Here is a 19,585-nt window from a genome sequence, read left to right on the forward strand (position 1 = left end):
TCCTTCATTCCCATAAAAATTGTGTTATTATTTTTCCCATTTCCACCTGCAGGAATTGAAAATTGCCAGGGCTGTGTGACTTAAGTAAGAGTCCATAATTGTTGAGTGGCAAAGGTGGGATTTCAACGGGTCTTCCAAAACCTGGTCCAGCTGTCTCAGATTTCTCACCTGAAATCTCTTCTTCACTCCACTACCATGATCATCTTCCTCTGACACAGACTGAGTCACAATAGTCTCAGTTCAAAAACCTCCGTAGTTCCCCATTGTCTATAGCAGTGTTTTTAGATTTTTGATTATGTACTCTTAGCAATAAAAAATTTGACTCAACATCCCATGTATGCAGATTTACGTATTTATTTATGAAATACTTGCACTTACTAGGTATATTATTATATATTACAATACATATATACAGAAATGTGAATAAAAGGAATGAGAATAAAATACAAATGAAATTAGAACATATTTTTTCATGCACTCATTGTTGTTTTTTTTTTTTTTTACTTTGTCAGGGGATCTCACTGCATTTTGGAACAACTGAATCCAGGTTCAAGAGCCTCTATGATCTGGCTTCCACCCAACTTTTTGGGTTTATCTTTTAGAATTATCCTTCCACCCCTCTCTATCCAAGCCTTATACCTTACTCATTTTTTTTTTTTTTTTGTAAATATAATGCACTTTCTTGTCTCTAGTTTTTGGCTCCAATTGTTCCATTAGCCAAAAGTGAACATTATCCTTTCTTTGCCAGCAGAAAACTAACTATAGGTAGCAGCCGCTTTTTGAAAGTTCATCGTTATGACACTTCACTCTTAACAAAAGATCCACATTAGTACTTGTTTTCACCAAGTGAAAGAAATCTGAAGAGGATTTTTGCTTTTATGAAAAAAAGGCAAAGAGTGCAAATAGTGTTCAGTGTCTGTGCTTCAGTGAGCAGAAATGAAGGCAACGCGCACCCCCAGCAGTGAGAGGGGCTCCCTCCTAGGCTCCTTCTGGGAGCTTCATCAGCATTTTAGCATCAAGCCACTGGAGCTTTGAACTGTGTCTGTGAGCATCTGCGCTTTATCCCAACTTATTTTGTGTATCTGTTAACAAGATGTGTCCTAAGGTATCAGAAAAGCCTAAGACTATTTTTGGGATCTCGGAATGCTAAAAAATGCTCCATATAAGTTAATGGTAATGGCACTCCATATCTAGTTCCAGTTTTACTCTGTCTTCTGAAGGCAGAAGAAATCTCTCTAACGTGCAAACTAAGTCCCATCCTTTGCTCTGTACCCTTCAGTGGCTCTCACCACCTTCATTTGGTTTATGACCATAATCTGGTCCCTGCTTATCTCTCTGTCCTCATTCCCCCCTCACACACTAGTTAGGCCAAATGCTTTCCGGTTTCCCAAATTTGTCATGCTTCTTGTCTCTCTTTGCATTTCCTTGAAATTTGATTGCTATGCGGGTAAACGAGGAGTAGGGGGAGAGCCCTGATTTGCAGCATTTGACAATTTCCATGGTGTAAATACTTTTACTATGGCTCCTTTCAGGCTGCCAATGTGTTGCCATTGAACAGGGAACAGGGAATTGGAAAGAGATGTAACACAACTGGCCCTAGCAAGTGGGTCCCTCCCGACTCCAGCATACCACTGGGCTAAATCTTACAAATCCTTCAGATTCAGGCTTAGCTGCCCCTTTCCTTGAAAATGCTTTCTCTTCATGCCATATGCTTCTACTGTAGCCTGATCTTTATCTGTTTTCACACTTATCACATGACATTGCAATTCCTTGCACATTTTCTCACTCTACTGCTAGTCTGTAAGCTCCTACATGTAGGGATTGTGTCTTGTTTACCAGAACCTTCCAGAGTGCTTAACACATGGTTCTTTAATAAATATTTGTTAAATAAATAAGTGAATGACTAAAAACTATAATAATAATTAACATCAAGTACTTTGTACCAGCCACTGTACCACTTGGTTTGCATGCATTATCTCATTTAGCTTTCCTCTAAACCCCATGGTGGAACATTTGATGATCACCATTTTACAGATGAGAAAGATTGAGGCTCAGAGCATCTAAGTATCTCACTCAAACGCACAGAAAAGCGACCGCTACCTATAGTTAGTTTTCTGCTGGCAAAGAAAGGCACAGAAAAGGCACACACACACACACACACACACGCACATTTTATCTTGAACATTTATCCACTAACCCTAACCCTAATGTTGAATAAAACTAGCATTTTTAAATAGTTGGTTTCTGTGAAGAAGATTCAAAGTCTAAGTCACTTTTATTATTCGAGGCTTCTACAGAGGGCTAAAGTCTCAAACACTATCACTGACACTGTAAGTTTAGTGCAAAGTTAATGGTAAGCAATTGGCATTATGATCCTTTAAAATATTATTTCCTTTTAAACAATTATTCCGTTTCTCAAAAAATAATAAAAAATATAGACAACACTTTGTAGCCCAAATTTTATTCCTAAGGGTTTTAAAAATAACCTTTTCACTTTAGAATATTTTTAGATTTATAGGAAAATTGCTAAAATAGTACAGTTTCCAATATACTACATCCAGTTTCCCTTATCATGAACATCTTATTACTATGATACATTTTTCACAATGAATGAACCAATATTGATACATAATTATTAATTAAATGTACACTTCATTCAGATTTCCTTATTTTTTCTCCTAATAACCTTTTCCTCTTCCAAAATCCTATCCAGGATCTTTTTAGATTCTTCTAAGCTGTGGGTTTCTCAGACTTACTTTGTTTTTGATAACCTTGAGAGTTTTAAGGAGTACTGGTCGCATGTTTTGTAGGATCCCTCCCCTTGTATTAGAATTTGTCTGTTGTTTTTCTAATGATTACCCTGGGGTTGTGGGTTTTGGGAGGAAAACCACAAGGTGAAGTCACATCCTATCAAGAGTATATACTACCAACATGACTTATCACTGTTGCTGTTGATCTTGACTACCTGGCAGAGGTAGTGTTTGTGAGGTTTCTCCACTATAAAGTTACTCTTTTGCTCCCTTCCCATGCTGTACTTTTTGGAAGAAAGCCAGTATAAGCAGCTTACATTTAAGGAGGAGGAAATTATGTACCTACCTTAAGACTAGAGTATTTACATAATTTAGAAATTTTCTCCACAGGAAAATTGACTTTTTCCTTTCATTAACTTATTCATTTAATCATCTATTTGTGGATACAGTATGGATTCACAGATATTTATTTTGTACTTTTGGTTATAATCTAATACTTCATTATTTTCTTGCTTAAGTTATTCCAGCTTTTGGAGATTTTTTAGTCGGTGCCTGTGTCCCTTTGACATAACCCATCATTATGTTTTTTTGAGTATTTCCTTAGTTTCCATCACTGCTTCAGACTCACCTTGCATTTTACTCTGGTCCTAAAGTCAACAATTCTTTTAAGGAGCCTTTGTCCCTTAGAATAATATTGAAAATACTGGAATATTGGAAAACAAGACCTGGGCTTGTTACTACTAAGGTGATGGTGTTTCTGAGCTCTCTCAGCTGACAGAGCAAAGAAATGGATGTGTGTATACTAATTAGCATATATACACATACCTAGAACTATTTCTAAATGTAACAATCCACATTTATATTATATGAACTCTAAACATGAGTTCATCCTGTGGTCTCCAGCTCTCATCCCTGACCACATGGATCACTTTAGCCTCCACCATTGCTTATCTGTGACGTCCCACTATGACAGGAAATACTTGGTTCTTACCATCGGTCATCTATGTACTTAATTCTTCAGATCCAGTTATACTTGTGGAGTGGTTTCAAAATTGTGCCAATCATATCACCGTGGAAACAGTTTTATCAAGAGTGCACTGCTTATGTATAGTACCTTTTGCCTTTTGGAATAACATTCCAAAGTTATTTAGGTTAGAACGATTTTGCCATCTCTTTCAATGAGGTTGGTTCATACATTTGTAATATGATCATTCTGCTACCGTCTACATTTTGTTACAGGACCCCTGAACTCCTAGATAAGTATTTTTATTATTTTATTTTATTTTTAAAAATATTTTATTTATTTATTCATGAGACACACACAGAGAGAGAGAGAGAGAGAGAGAGAGAGAGAGAGAGAGAGACAGGCAGACACACAGGCAGAGAGAGAAGCAGGCTTCATGTAAGGAGCCTGATGTGGGACTCGATCCCCGGTCTCCAGGATCAGGCCCTGGGCTGAAGGTGGCATTAAACTGCTGAGCCACCTGGGCTGCCCTAGATCAGTATTTTTTTTTTTTTATAAATTTTTTTTTAAATTTTTATTTATTTATGATAGCCACAGAGAGAGAGAGAGAGAGGCAGAGATACAGGCAGAGGGAGAAGCAGGCTCCATGCACCGGGAGCCTGACGTGGGATTCGATCCCGGGTCTCCAGGATCGTGCCCTGGGCCAAAGGCAGGCGCCAAACCGCTGCGCCACCCAGGGATCCCTAGATCAGTATTTTTAAAAGTCACTTCTCTTGTTCCATACCTTAAGGTTTATTCTTTTTTTTTTTCTCTTAAATCCTATGGGTTTTGACAATTGCATAGTATCTATTCATAGTTACAGTCAGACTAGTTTTACTGCTCTAGAAATTTCTGCCTTTTACAGAGTGTCATATAGATGGAATCACAAAATATGTCACCATTTTAGACTAATTTCTTTCACCTAGCAATAATCCATTTAAGATTTATCTGTATCTTTGCAGTGGCTTTTATTGCTAAACAGCATTACATTGTATGGATGTACCACAGTTTGTCCATTCACCTATTGAAGGGCATTTTGCTTCCAGGTTTTGGTGATTATGAATTCCCAATGATCTTCTAAAAATAACTGAATCATTGGAAATAAAAATATTCAAGTATTGAACTAATCTTTGGGTACACCATTGTACATTCATATAATTATGTACTAAAAGTTTTTAATGGTACTGGAAAATGTAAATAAATGTAGGACACAAAAAATTATATATTCAGTATAGTCTTGATGTTATGAAACATGCATATGTTTCTGTATCTGGAAGGAAATACAGCACTCAGTTCACAGAAGTTATTGCTGGGGACTAGAATAATAAGTGATAGTTAATCTTTAAATAGTTATCCATATTCTTCACAAGGGTTAACTATTCCTTGTATAATTAGGAAAAAATAAACCAAAATCATTTCTAAATCACATTACATGCTCTAGATTCTGTAGGCAACCATGGTTGCATATATTCAGAATTTTTATATATATATTCAGAATCCCAGAACTTCTGGGATTTTTCTCTTCTTCCTTCATTTCTTGGAGATCGTCTTTCTGGAGTAGCTCTCTGCTCTAGATTCATTCTCATTCTCCTGACTCGTTAGAACTTCTAAGAGTTTTTATGCAACTTTGTTGTTGTCTCTTTTTTTCTCCTTCCTCTCTACCTCTTATTAAAATCATGGCAAATATCACCAACCAGACCTTCTTATTTTCCCATTAGCAGGAAGACATTTGGGCCACATGGCAATCAGGATTTTCTAGAATACCTGCGTCCTACATCAGTAAACAATATTATTGACGTTCCCTTGGCACTAGGTGTCATAAATCTTCAGCCTATTACATTTAAAGGTACTTTTGATTATTGTTTTTATAGTGAGGGGCAGAGAACACAATGGCAACTAACACACATAAAAAGGAAAAGGAAAAAAAAAACTAAAGTGATTGCACGTAACCTTGCATATTACTTCTGAAAGTGTAATTGCTGCTGTCACCTCAGGCAGCTGTATTTCTCCATAAAGCAGAACTAATGAGGAAAGCTTATTGTGGTTTTGAAGGTAGATGATTAGAAGAATAACAGAAAGTACAGACTCTCAATTTTCATGTTTTTAAAGGAGCTCTTAAGTTTCTGTTTTCATTTTAAATAAGTTGATACAGCATATATTTCTGTGACCATTCACAAAACAATTTAGACAAACCTTATTTCTTTTGGAATATTATAAACTCATTATGTTTTCACCAAATATTGAAACTTTAATTTTAACATTTCTTGTCTCACAGTGCTAGGGACACTGGGAAAAAATGTTTGTATTAATTTCAACTCACACCCCCAACCACATTGGAAGTTCTGCAATTGATGAAAATGGATACACCCAGCTGGCTGTCAACACCTGAGTTCTGCTCTCGGCAGATTTATTTTTGAAAGAAACACCTATGAAATGGGGAGACAACCACATGCCAATGGGATATAAAATGGCTCTTGCCAATGTCTGACTCAGCAATGGTTTTCACAAAGCTCAGTTCTTCTGGAAAATAGATGATTGCAAGCCAATGGAGTTTGGTTAACATCTTCTGAGCTTCTACTTTTTTATAGGCAGTATGTTAATTGCCAGATTTTGGAAGAGGAGTAATCCTTAGTCAGTCTGTCCATTGAAAGAGTTCATGGTCTAGCAAGAGAAGGAGGAACACAAACAATTCTCCACAAAACTGTGCAGTAAGTGGTATTTTAGGGATAGGAAAGTTGGCGCTGTGAAGTGCCATTTCTGAGGAAATGAAGGCCCTGGGGAATATCTGATAGTCATTCCCCGTGGCTTGCCTATAGGAATTCTTTAATTCTATGTCATTTCTGTTGGTAGAGAGAACCTTGGAATAATATGGGTGATTTGATTTGTTAAGCATTTGGATAACTTGATAGATAAATACTGAGAAGTCTATGATACTGCTTTTGAAGAAGGACATCTAACCTTCATACTCCGGAGCAGAGAACTAAATTGGCTGGTAGGGAAGGGAGGGAGCTACCTTAAGTGATGAGGCTGGTTCATACTTCTCGGATAAGCACCATCACCTCTGGCATGAGTCTTACCTTATTGTAACGTTGGTGTACACTTACAAGTACAGGAGTACTGTATAATGGAAAAACAGTAGTTGTACATTACCATACATGTTCAGAAACCTGAGATTGTAATTGGAATGAAAGGCTGGTGTGTGGGAGTCTTTAGACATCTTCAGTTGGCCACAGAAGGTCAGGACTCCTGTTAGTAGGTGGAAATGATTCAGTAGTCACAATAGGTGGATACTTTTGTAAGAGAGATGTTCAATAGGCATACATGCATTTCTGGGTTTATTGTGGAGATATCAAATTACCTTCTTATGATTTTTGTAGGACTCTTTCTTGATAATATATATTAGCAAACCTTATGAACTGCTGTAAGCTGTTTTGAAAGGCAGTCCTTAACTTACAAAGGTTCTGCTTTTTAAGAGTTAAAGTGAAGACCACTGTCAGGACTTAAGACTTTCCTCACAGTAACAATACTGGAGTCTTAAAAGCAGAAGGTAGAGAACCTTATTTACTGGATGGGCTTATGTATCAGTCTGTGCTACCCTTAAGTTTTTATGATGCAAATTTTAAACATAATACAAAAGTATTAAGAATGCTATTAAAAAACAATATTGTTTGAGTAAATCATAGCATTTTGCTATATTTGCTTCAAATTTTTAAAAACCTACTAAACATCACAAGGTAATTATGAAGAAAGAGTTTCCTTAGGAAAAGAAGCAGGCTCCATTACTGCTCATGCCATATTCAAAAGCAACTCTTTGTTGCTAAAGTCCTCCAAACTTTGACCTTGGGTTTAAATGAAATTTCAGGATTTGGCTCCAGCCTACCTCTCTTGCTTCATCACTTGCCATTTCTGCTCCAACTGCAAGTCTACTAGACTCTGGCCATACTGAATTTCTGTCAGTGTCTGGAAGAAGCCATATTCTTTTTCAATTCCTCACTCCAACAATGCCTGGAATAACTTCCCCTCTGCCTCTTCTCTGGAGTGATTCTTAACCAGATCTCAGTCTCTATGTCCTCTGGAATATTTCACCTGACATTCAAGTCAAGTGACTTTTTATTTTTTTTTTTATTTATTTATTTATTTTTTTAATTAATTTTTATTGGTGTTCAATTTACCAACATACAGAAAAACACCCAGTGCTCATCCCGTCAAGTGTCCACCTCAGTGCCCGTCACCCATTCCCCTCCAACACCCGCCCTCCTCCCCCCTTCCACCACCCCTAGTTCGTTTCCCCGAGTTAGGAGTCTTTATGTTCTGTCTCCCTTCCTGATATTTCCCAACATTTCTTCTCCCTTCCTTTATATTCCCTTTCACTATTATTTATATTCCCCAAATGAATGAGAACATACATTGCTTGTCCTTCTCCGATTGACTTATTTCACTCAGCATAATACCCTCCAGTTCCATCCACGTTGAAGCAAATGGTGGGTATTTGTCGTTTCTAATCGCTGAGTAATATTCCATTGTATACATAAACCACATCTTCTTTATCCATTCATCTTTCGATGGACACCGAGGCTCCTTCCACAGTTTGGCTATTGTGGCCATTGCTGATAGAAACATCGGGGTGCAGGTGTCCCGACGTTTCGTTGCATCTGAATCTTTGGGGTAAATCCCCAACAGTGCAATTGCTGGGTCGTAGGGCAGGTCTATTTTTAACTCTTTGAGGAACCTCCACACAGTTTTCCAGAGTGGCTGCACCAGTTCACATTCCCACCAACAGTGTAAGAGGGTTCCCTTTTCTCCACATCCTCTCCAACATTTGTTGTTTCCTGCCTTGTTAATTTTCCCCATTCTCACTGGTGTGAGGTGGTATCTCATTGTGGTTTTGATTTGTATTTCCCTGATGGCAAGTGAAGCAGAGCACTTTCTCATGTGCATGTTGGCCATGTCCATGTCTTCCTCTGTGAGATTTCTCTTCATGTCTTTTGCCCATTTCATGATTGGATTGTTTGTTTCTTTGGTGTTGAGTTTAATAAGTTCTTTATAGATTTTGGAAACTAGCCCTTTATCTGATATGTCGTTTGCAAATATCCTCTCCCATTCTGTAGGTTGTCTTTTAGTTTTTTTGACTGTATCCTTTGCTGTGCAAAAGCTTCTTATCTTGATGAAGTCCCAATAGTTCATTTTTGCTTTTGTTTCTTTTGCCTTTGTGGATGTATCTTGCAAGAAGTTACTGTGGCCGAGTTCAAAAAGGGTGTTGCCTGTGTTCTCCTCTAGGATTTTGATGGACTCTTGTCTCACATTTAGATCTCTCATCCATTTTGAGTTTATCTTTGTGTATGGTGAAAGAGAGTGGTCCAGTTTCATTCTTCTGCATGTGGATGTCCAATTTTCCCAACACCATTTATTGAAGAGACTGTCTTTCTTCCAATGGATAGTCTTTCCTCCTTTATCGAATATTAGATGACCATACATTTCAGGGTCCACTTCTGGGTTCTCTATTCTGTTCCATTGATCTATGTGTCTATTTTTGTGCCAGTACCACACTGTCTTGATGACCACAGCTTTGTAGTACAACCTGAAATCTGGCATTGTGATGCCCCCAGCTATGGTTTTCTTTTTTAAAATTCCCCTGGCTATTCGGGGTCTTTTCTGATTCCACACAAATCTTAAAATAATTTGTTCTAACTCTCTGAAGAAAGTCCATGGTATTTTGATAGGGATTGCATTAAACGTGTAAATTGCCCTGGGTAACATTGACATTTTCACAATATTAATTCTGCCAATCCATGAGCATGGAATATTTTTCCATCTCTTTGTGTCTTCCTCAATTTCTTTCAGAAGTGTTCTATAGTTTTTAGGGTATAGATCCTTCACCTCCTTGGTAAGGTTTATTCCTAGGTATCTTATGCTTTTGGGTGCAATTGTAAATGGGATTGACTCCTTAATTTCTCTTTCTTCAGTCTCATTGTTAGTGTATAGAAATGCCATTGATTTCTGGGCATTGATTTTGTATCCTGCCACGCTACCAAATTGCTGTATGAGTTCTAGCAATCTTGGGGTGGAGGCTTTTGGGTTTTCTATGTAGAGTATCATGTCATCGGCGAAGAGGGAGAGTTTCACTTCTTCTTTGCCAATTTGAATGCCTTTAATGTCTTTTTGTTGTCTGATTGCTGAGGCGAGGACTTCCAGAACTATGTTGAACAGCAGTGGTGAGAGTGGACATCCCTGTCTTGTTCCTGATCTTAGGGGAAAGGCTCCCAGTGCTTCCCCATTGAGAATGATATTTGCTGTGGGCTTTTCGTAAATGGCTTTTAAGATGTCGAGGAAAGTTCCCTCTATCCCAACACTCTGAAGTGTTTTGATCAGGAATGGATGCTGTATTTTGTCAAATGCTTTCTCTGCATCCAATGAGAGGATCATATGGTTCTTGGTTTTTCTCTTGCTGATATGATGAATCACATTGATGGTTTTACGAGTGTTGAACCAGCCTTGTGTCCCAGGGATAAATCCTACTTGGTCATGGTGAATAATTTTCTTAATGTGTTGTTGGATCCTATTGGCTAGTATCTTGTTGAGAATTTTTGCATCCATGTTCATCAGGGATATTGGGCTGTAATTCTCCTTTTTGGTGGGGTCTTTGTCTGGTTTCGGAATTAAGGTGATGCTGGCCTCATAGAACGAATTTGGCAGTACTCCATCTCTTTCTATCTTTCCAAACAGCTTTAGTAGAATAGGTATGATTTCTTCTTTAAACGTTTGATAGAATTCCCCTGGGAAGCCATCTGGCCCTGGAGTCTTGTGTCTCGGGAGGTTTTTGATGACTGCTTCAATTTCCTCCCTGGTTATTGGCCTGTTCAGGTTTTCTATTTCTTCCTGCTCCAGTTTTGGTAGTTTGTGGCTTTCCAGGAATGCATCCATTTCTTCTAGATTTCCTAATTTATTGGCATACAGCTGTTCATAATATGTTTTTAGAATCGTTTGTATTTCCTTGGTGTTGGTAGTGATCTCTCCTTTCTCATTCATGATTTTATTAATTTGAGTCTTCTCTCTCTTCTTTTTAATAAGGTTCGCTAATGGTTTATCTATCTTATTAATTCTTTCAAAGAACCAACTCCTGGTTCTGTTGATCTGTTCCACAGTTCTTTTGGTCTCGATATCATTTAGTTCTGCTCGAATTTTAATTAACTGTCTTCTTCTGCTGGGGGTGGGGTCCATTTGTTGTTTTTTCTCTAGTTCCTTTATGTGTAAGGTGAGCTTTTGAATTTGAGTTCTTTCCAGTTTTTGAATGGATGCTTGTATTGCGATGTATTTCCCCCTCAGGACTGCTTTTGCTGCGTCCCAAAGATTTTGAACGGTTGTATCTTCATTCTCATTAGTTTCCATGAATCTTCTCAATTCTTCCTTAATTTCCTGGTTGACCTTTTCATCTTTTAGCAGGATGGTCCTTAACCTCCATGTGTTTGTGGTCCTTCCAAACTTCTTGTTGTGATTAAGTTCTAATTTCAAGGCATTATGGTCTGAGAATATACAGGGGACTATCCCGATCTTTTGGTATCGGTTCAGACCCGATTTGTGACCCAGTATGTGGTCTATTCTGGAGAAAGTTCCATGTGCACTTGAGAAGAATGTGTATTCAGTTGAGTTTGGATGTAAAGTTCTGTAGATATCTGTGAAATCCATCTGGTCCAGTGTATCATTTAAAGCTCTCGTTTCTTTGGATATGTTGTGCTTAGAAGACCTATCTAGTATAGAAAGAGCTAGATTGAAATCACCAAGTATAAGTGTATTATTATCAAAGTATTTCTTCAGTTTGGTTATTAATTGGTTTAAATATTTGGCAGCTCCCACATTTGGGGCATATATATTGAGAATTGTTAAGTCTTCTTGTTGGATAGATCCTTTGAGTATGAGATAGTGTCCCTCTTCATCTCTCACTATAGTCTTCAGGGTAAATTTTAATTTATCTGATATAAGGATGGCTACCCCTGCTTTCTTTTGAGGACCATTTGAATGGTAAATGGTTCTCCAACCTTTTATTTTCAGGTTGTAGGTGTCCTTCTGTCTAAAATGAGTCTCTTGTAGACAGCAAATAGATGGGTCCTGCTTTTTAATCCAGTCTGAAACCCTGCGCCTTTTGATGGGGTCATTAAGCCCATTCACGTTCAGAGTTACTATTGATAGATATGAGTTTAGTGTCATCATATCTATTCAGTCCTTGTTTTTGTGGATTGTTCCACTGAACTTCTTCTTAAAGGGGAATTTTAAGAGTCCCCCTTAAAATTTCTTGCAGAGCTGGTTTGGAGGTTACATATTCTTTTAGTTCCTGCCTGTCTTGGAAGCTCTTTATCTCTCCTTCCATTTTGAATGAAAGCCTTGCTGGATAGAGTATTCTTGGTTGCATGTTCTTTTCATTTAGGACCCTGAATATATCCTGCCAGCCCTTTCTGGCCTGCCAGGTCTCTGTGGAGAGGTCTGCTGTTACCCTAATATTCCTCCCCATAAAAGTCAGGGACTTTTTTTCTCTTGCTGCTTTAAGGATCTTCTCCTTATCTTTGGAATTTGCAAGCTTCACTATTAAATGTCGAGGTGTTGATCGGGTTTTGTTGATTTTAGGGGGGGATCTCTCTATTTCCTGGATCTGAATGCCTCTTTCCCTTCCCAGATTCGGAAAGTTTTCAGCTAGGATTTGTTCAAATACATATTCTGGCCCTCTGTCCCTTTCGGCGCCCTCGGGAACCCCAATTAAACGTAGGTTTTTCTTCCTAAGGCTGTCATTTATTTCCCTTAATCTATCCTCATGGTCTTTTAATTGCCTGTCTCTTTTTTCCTCAGTTTCCCTCTTTGCCATCAGCTTGTCTTCTATGTCACTCACTCGTTCTTCCACCTCGTCAAGCCTCGTCGTTAGGACTTCTAGCTTGGATTGTATCTCATTTAATTGATTTTTAATTTCTGCCTGATTGGATCTCAATTCTGCAGTCATGAAGTCTCTTGAGTCCTTTATGGTTTTTTCTAGAGCCACCAGTAGCTGTATAATAGTGCTTCTGAATTGGCTTTCTGACATTGAACTGTAATCCATATTTTGTAACTCTGTGGGAGAGTGGGCTGTTTCTGATTCTTTTTTTTGAGGTGAGGTTTTCCTTCTAGTCATTTTGTTCAGTGCAGAGTGGCCAAAAACAAGTTGTATTGGGAAAAGGAGAAAAAGAGAGAGAAGGAAAGAAAAGAGAAAAAGAAAAAAGAGAAAGAAGAAAAAAAAGGGGGGGGAAGAGAAGAAAAAGAAAGAAAGGAGAAAAAAGAAAAAAAAGGGGGTGTGGGGGACGCAATCAGAAATCAAGAAGAAAGAGAGAAAAGAAAAAAAAAAAAGCACAAAACAAAACAAAAAAAAAAAACAAAACAAACAAACAAACAAAAAAAAAAACACGGGGGAGTATCTTCCGATTCTGTGTTCTTTAAGTCCCTTGACTTCCCCTGGAACTGGTCCGTCTCGCTGGTCTTCTGGGGGAGGGGCCTGCTGTGCTGATTCTCAGGTGTTAGCACTTGGGGGAGCTGCTCTGCCCCTGCCTGGTGCAGGGCTCAGTGGGGGTTGTTCACCCCGTGAGGCCCCGGGAGGAAGCCACAGTGGCGGGGGCAGCTCTGGGACCCTGAAGTCAGCCCCCGCAGTAGCTCCGGGGCTCTCCGTCTGCAGGGCCTGGAGGCTCCCAGGCGGGGCCGCTGCTCTGCTCAGTTCCAGGCAGGAGCGTCCTTGCTGTCCTGGGCCCTCCCGGCCTCTGCCTGTCCCTGGGGGAGGCCGGATCCTGGGCTGTGTCCCGGCGCCCTGTGCTCCGGGGCCTGCGCTGTTGGATTCGCGCTCCCGGCGGTGCAGCCTCCTCCGCGGAGCCGCCGCCCGAGCCCCTCCGAGCTGTTCCCGGAGTCGCGCCGCCCCCTCCGGGCTGAGCTTCTTCCTCCGCCCGAGCTGCCGCTGCCGAGCTATTCCCGGGGCCGCGCAGCCCCCTCCACGGAGCTTCTTCCTCCGCCTGAGCCGCCGCTGCCGAGCTGTTCCCGGAGCCGCGCCGCCCCCTCCGCGGAGCTTCTTCCTCCGCCCGAGCCGCCGCCGCTGAGCTGTTCCCGGAGCCCCGCAGCCCCCTCCGCGGAGCCGCCGCCCGAGCCCCTCCGAGCTGTTCCCGGAGCCGCGCCGCCCCCTCCGCGGAGCTTCTTCCTCCGCCCGAGCCGCCGCCGCCGAGCTGTTCCCGCAGCCGCGCAGCCCCCTCCGCGGAGCCGCCGCCCGAGCCCCTCCGAGCTGCTCCGGGTCCCGCCGAGCGCTGCAGCCCTTAGGGAGCTCGGCGCACTCTCCGGGGCGCAGTTCCTCTGTTACTGTCCCAGGGAGCCCGAGGGCGTCCCCGCCTTTCTGGGGATCCTGCTCCAATTCCCCGGGAGGCCTTTCCCCCGGGAAGGTCGGTGCAGCTCCTGCTCCTCCGGGACGGGGCTCTCCTGCCCTGGGGACACTCGCCCCGGCCTCAGCCCGGCTCCTCGCGGGGCCCCTCCCCCTTGGAGGTCTTTTGTGTCTTTATTTCTTTTTCCCCGTCTTCCTACCTTGATAGAAGCGCGAACTCTTCTCACTGTAGCGTTCCAGCTGGTCTCTCTTTAAATCTCAGGCCGAATTCGTAGATTTTCAGGATGATTTGAATGTTTTCTAGGTAATTTGTTCAGGACAAGTGACTTGGAGACCCTACTCTGCCGCCATCTTGCCCCTCCTCCTCAAGTGACTTTTTAAAGATTCTTCCTCTAATGGAGTATTTTTCTCTCTTTTTTTTTTAAATAAAAACTTTTTTATTTTTATTTTTTATTTATGATAGTCACAGAGAGAGAGAGAGAGAGGCAGAGACATAGGCAGAGGGAGAAGCAGGCTCCATGCACCGGGAGCCCGATGTGGGATTCGATCCCGGATCTCCAGGATTGTGCCCTGGGCCAAAGGCAGGCGCTAAGCCGCTGCGCCACCCAGGGATCCCTCTTTTGAATGTCCAATATTGACTAAAACAGTGAAGATAATAAACATGGTAGATAACAATTAGTAGAGAAACAAAAAATATAACTTGGGGTTTATTTATAATAATATACAAAAAATAATAAATATTTCTTTAAAAAATTGCTTAAATAAGTTTAATGTTAAAGAATATAGATCCATTGAAAGTTACATAGATATCAATTATTTTATAATACCTATGTAGACCTTCTTGTATACTGCCTTACATTAGTCTTACACATACTTATCATATATATATATGTGTATATCCATCCATACATGTATGAACACATGTATATATGTATATATATATATATATGTATTTTTTTCCTCACAGAGACACAAAAACAAAAAAAATTGAAGACTTAGAAACAATTTGGCTTTCTTTTATCTCTCTCCTATCTCTTGGAATCATAGTGCCAGGTTTCCTATCTCTAGAATATCATTTATTGCCTAATCTTACAGATAGTTGTTTGAGTATATGTTATATATCCAAACTGAGTGAAGTTTTTGAGTTTGTGCTATCTGGAACATTTACTAATTTACCACACAATACCTAGCATAACATCAGCACATAGTAGTTATTCAATTAATTATTGGTTTAAAATTGAATTTTTAAAATGGAAAGAAGGATGACTAAAATTTTTATATAGCACTTAAAAATAAATGCTTATACATCTTGGAAAGCTTAAAGAGACTTTCCATAATAAACCTCAGAAACAAGTTTCTCCTTATACTTACAGATTTGTTCATTATATTTCCTAATATTTATGGAGCCTCCTGTGGTTTTGGTCTTGAATTTACAATGGTGAACTAAAGAAACACGGAACTTTTCATCTAGTACAGACTTAGAGATTAAAGAAATAAATCAATTATTTAGGCAGAGAAGAAGAACGAATAAATAATAAAGGGAGGGGGTGTTCTTTAAATTGGAATGGTCTCTCTGAGGAAGATGTATTTTATTTGGGAGCTGAAGTTTGAATAAAAGAGAGGCGCACTCAGAGAAGTAGATTTTGTTTTTGGTTTTTAACACAAAAAGTCGAGAAAGGGGGCTCAAGCTGAAGTAAACAATATGCAGGTCATACAAAGCTTTTAGAACAGAGTGTGAAAAAAACTCCAAATTCTGAGGTTCTGTGATTTGATGTTGTTCTCTCTGTGGGTGTGTTTGTGTGTGTGCTCCTAATTGCTTAAGGCTTTTCATTTGAAAACAACTTCAGACATATATTTATGTTAAAAAAGTAATGTATATGATAACTATCCATGTTTCCAAAATGTATTGTGTAACTAAATATGGAGTGTTTAAATGGCGAAGAAAAATCTTATTTACAACCACTTGGGAGATCACATCACAGTTCCCAAAGATGCTCTCCTAACTTTTTCCTTCTTTATATGTGGATTTTACTACATGCAACAAATTGATGAAGACTTTGAGCACTCCTGGTGGTTCATGGACTATTTTTTTTTAAGATTTAATTTATTTATGAGAGACACAGAGAGAGGCAGAGACATAGGCAGAGAGAGGGAGAAGCAGACTCCCTGCAGAGAGCCTGATGTGGGACTCAATCCCAGGATCATGACCAGAGCCAAAGGCAGACAGACACTCAATCACTGAGCCACCCAGGTGCCTCAATGGACGTTTTAATAAAGACATTAGATAGAATGTGTTTTGACTTTTCCTCATACTTGTTTAATTCGACAAGAAGTTCTCTATACTGAGGTGGCTCTAATACTGTGGTCCCATGTAAACAAAGCAAAACTTAAGCCTGTAGATACCTCAGATTTACCAAATCAAAGCCTAAAAACAACCGGTCACAAGCAGCCAACTAGGCTTTAAGCCAATCAGTAATTCCTTTACTTTGATTCTACACTTTCCTTCTAAAAGTTCTCCCTACTTCCCATGAGTGGAGTGCTTCTAACCACTTCCTGTTTGGTGCTGCCTAATTTGAGTCAATTTTGCTCAAATAAACTCTTAAAATTTTAGTATGTCTCAGTTTATCTTTTAACATATGTAGTGAAGACGGAATGTGTATATTGAGCACTTGTAAGGACTTTTAAGGTCTTGTCTACCAAGCACCAAATCCCATTCAAGAATCCCAGTTCTCTATAGTTTTTTGCCTCTATTATTAGAAGCTTACTACCTCCCAAGTTGGTTCATTTTAAAGCTCTAGTTTGAAGGCCTTTTCTTATGTTTGTATGAAATCTCATTTATTGAAAAGTTTACTCATTTTGCTATTGGAGTAACATAGAACAAGTTTATTATTTTTTTTAACTTAATGGAATTTCAAATATATACACACAATTCAATTTTTACATTTCTACACGATTTCTTTCTTAGCTAAACACAATCAGATTCTCTTTGTCTCTTTCTCATGTACTTGTCTATCTATCAGAGATCACCTTCTTATACCCAAGAGACTATACTTGACCTCATAGAATTACTTTTTTTGGTCACTCTCTATCTTTAAATTATCTTTCACATCTCTCAAGTGCTTGTTAATTTCCTTCTAAAAGAAAATTTAAATATTTTTGACCTATAGAGAGCTTTGGCTGCTTTAGGAATTTTTTGAGCTTAGCCAGAAATAAATCCTTCCTTGATGTTTTTCCTTTTTTTAACGTTACGATCTTCTAATGTGTTCACGATTTCTACGAACTTGAGCTTCCCGGCAGAGATGTTTTGTCAAAAGACATGTCTAGAGAAGTAAAGGCAGTATTTCCCAGAAAAATGTATTTTACCTGTCTTCCAGTGAGCGAAATTTTGTTAGACAGAGATGCTTTTCTGCAGAATGATTTTAGAGGAGATGATTTTAATAGGCCTATTGTCAGTGAGTATAAATACTTCAACCAGAAGACAACAATATATTGTGAGTGAATTAAATTATTGATTTCTAAACTGAGCTTGTCAGGTGCCTTGAGAGTTTCTTGGATTTATACACACAGCCAACATGGGGATGGGGGGATGTGTATAAAAGGGGTGGTACCCAGCTCAACTAGGATGCTCCACCTTTATCTGGTGTGTGTGTGTGTGTGTATTTTAAATCAAGCTTTGTCATAAGATTTAGTTGAAGAACAGCTAAAAATTATTTTGAAAGCCACTGGAATATTCTGGTTACTATCTGAGGATTTTTCCTTAAAAACAATGGAATATTCCCATGAAGCCTCTTGCTAAAGCTAGAATCTTTTGTAGCAGTGAAATTTTATTTCTAACTTATTTCTATCCACCTTGTAGGTGGATAAAGATGCCACCTACAAGGGCTAATGGCAGCAAATGAAGAAGTAAGGATTAGGAATAGGTAAACTCAGGAAGTGCTAGGACCCTGCTGTCATGCAAATGTCCTTGATAATGCAGAAAGGGGATTGAAATTACAGTTCATATGGCTGTCTAGAAACAGAATTGTTCCTATAGAGAATGCTTTCTACAGGTTCCCTAGGGCTGTGCAGCTTTTTAAATCAGCAAGCCCCTTTTATTTTCAATCACAAAGTGGAAAAAAGCACCTTCTTTTCTCTTTCTCTCTTTCAAGAAATCCAAACTATAAGTATTGTTGAGTTACCTTATCTCTCTTTGAAGAGGGAAATGCCATCCCTTTGTTGGTTGAATGTAGAAGATTTATAAAGAAAAAAAAAGAGTAGAGAAATGGATCATAACAGCATTGGATTTAATATTTTCTTCTTTTTACAATGTTCTACCTTGCTTGACATGTTTACTTTACAAACACTTATATTCCTGGCTCAGAGTTGCTCTCTGAACACCACGGTGCATAATTAATGTCAAGGTGGAAGGCATTATGTTGCAAATGCTGCTCCCTCTGCTCTGAATAGCATTTTTAAAGCCAATTTAGGTCACACATGGTTCAGTCTCTTAGAAATTTTTCTTAATTGTTCAGCTAAAGAGAATGCCTCAGGACGTTTATTAACAGACATTCCAATGGGCTGTCTATCCTGGGGTGTGTGAGTATACCCGGAGCAGAATAAGGTGTCTCACAGGGTGCATGGGGGGTGGTGGTGATTGTGTAGGAGAGAGGGTATTCCAAAAAGGTTATTTTTTTCGACCTCAGAAATAGAACACAATTTAGCTAAAAAGTACATGACAACTGTGCACTGTTTTAAAGAAGAAAGCTGTTCTTATTTTTCTCACTCCCGTAAGCTTCTGGAGTTCACATGGCAAGGAACATGTCAGACTAGGAACCAGATACAAAATACATTTTTAAATGGACCATTTATGTTCAGTTGTCATTTGCTACTTTCTCTGAGTCCTCTCCTGGCTGGGGAGTAGGCTGACAAATCTTGCAGTAGCACCAATGAAGTCTACACGATGGAAAGTTCTCAATCTTTTTTTTTTTTTTTTTTTTTGGCATCTGTAGTCCCAAGGCTTCAGCCAGAAGATCTGCTATCCTGAGGGTAATAGTCAATATTACAGGTGAAGGAAAAAGAAGACAATGGAGGTTCCTTTAGATGAATCATATGGCAGAGGACTAGCCCAGCTTAGAGTAGAATAGCACTAGATAGCACCTCCTCCTTCCTTCCTTTTCTTCTTTTCCAACGGGATCCAGCTTGAACCCCAGAGTTGATAAAGCTGGAGATTAGAATATTCTACTTTGGCATAAGGATTATTTTGAGATGAAGACAATTGAGAATCAACAGGTACAAAAAGAAACCTTCTTGAAGCTTCCCTGGGCAACTACTGGGAAATAAGGCTACCATAAATTGCTTTTTTAGGAGAGATCTTCCCCCAGAAGGAAAAATGAGAATAAAACCTACCTGAGATCCCTTCTCTGGGGGAGTTTTATGGCTCTGAAGGAGCTAGAAAGCCCACTCATATTTATATAGACAAACATC

The sequence above is a fragment of the Vulpes vulpes genome, chromosome 6, assembly GCF_048418805.1.
Source record: "Vulpes vulpes isolate BD-2025 chromosome 6, VulVul3, whole genome shotgun sequence".
Taxonomy (NCBI): domain Eukaryota; kingdom Metazoa; phylum Chordata; class Mammalia; order Carnivora; family Canidae; genus Vulpes; species Vulpes vulpes.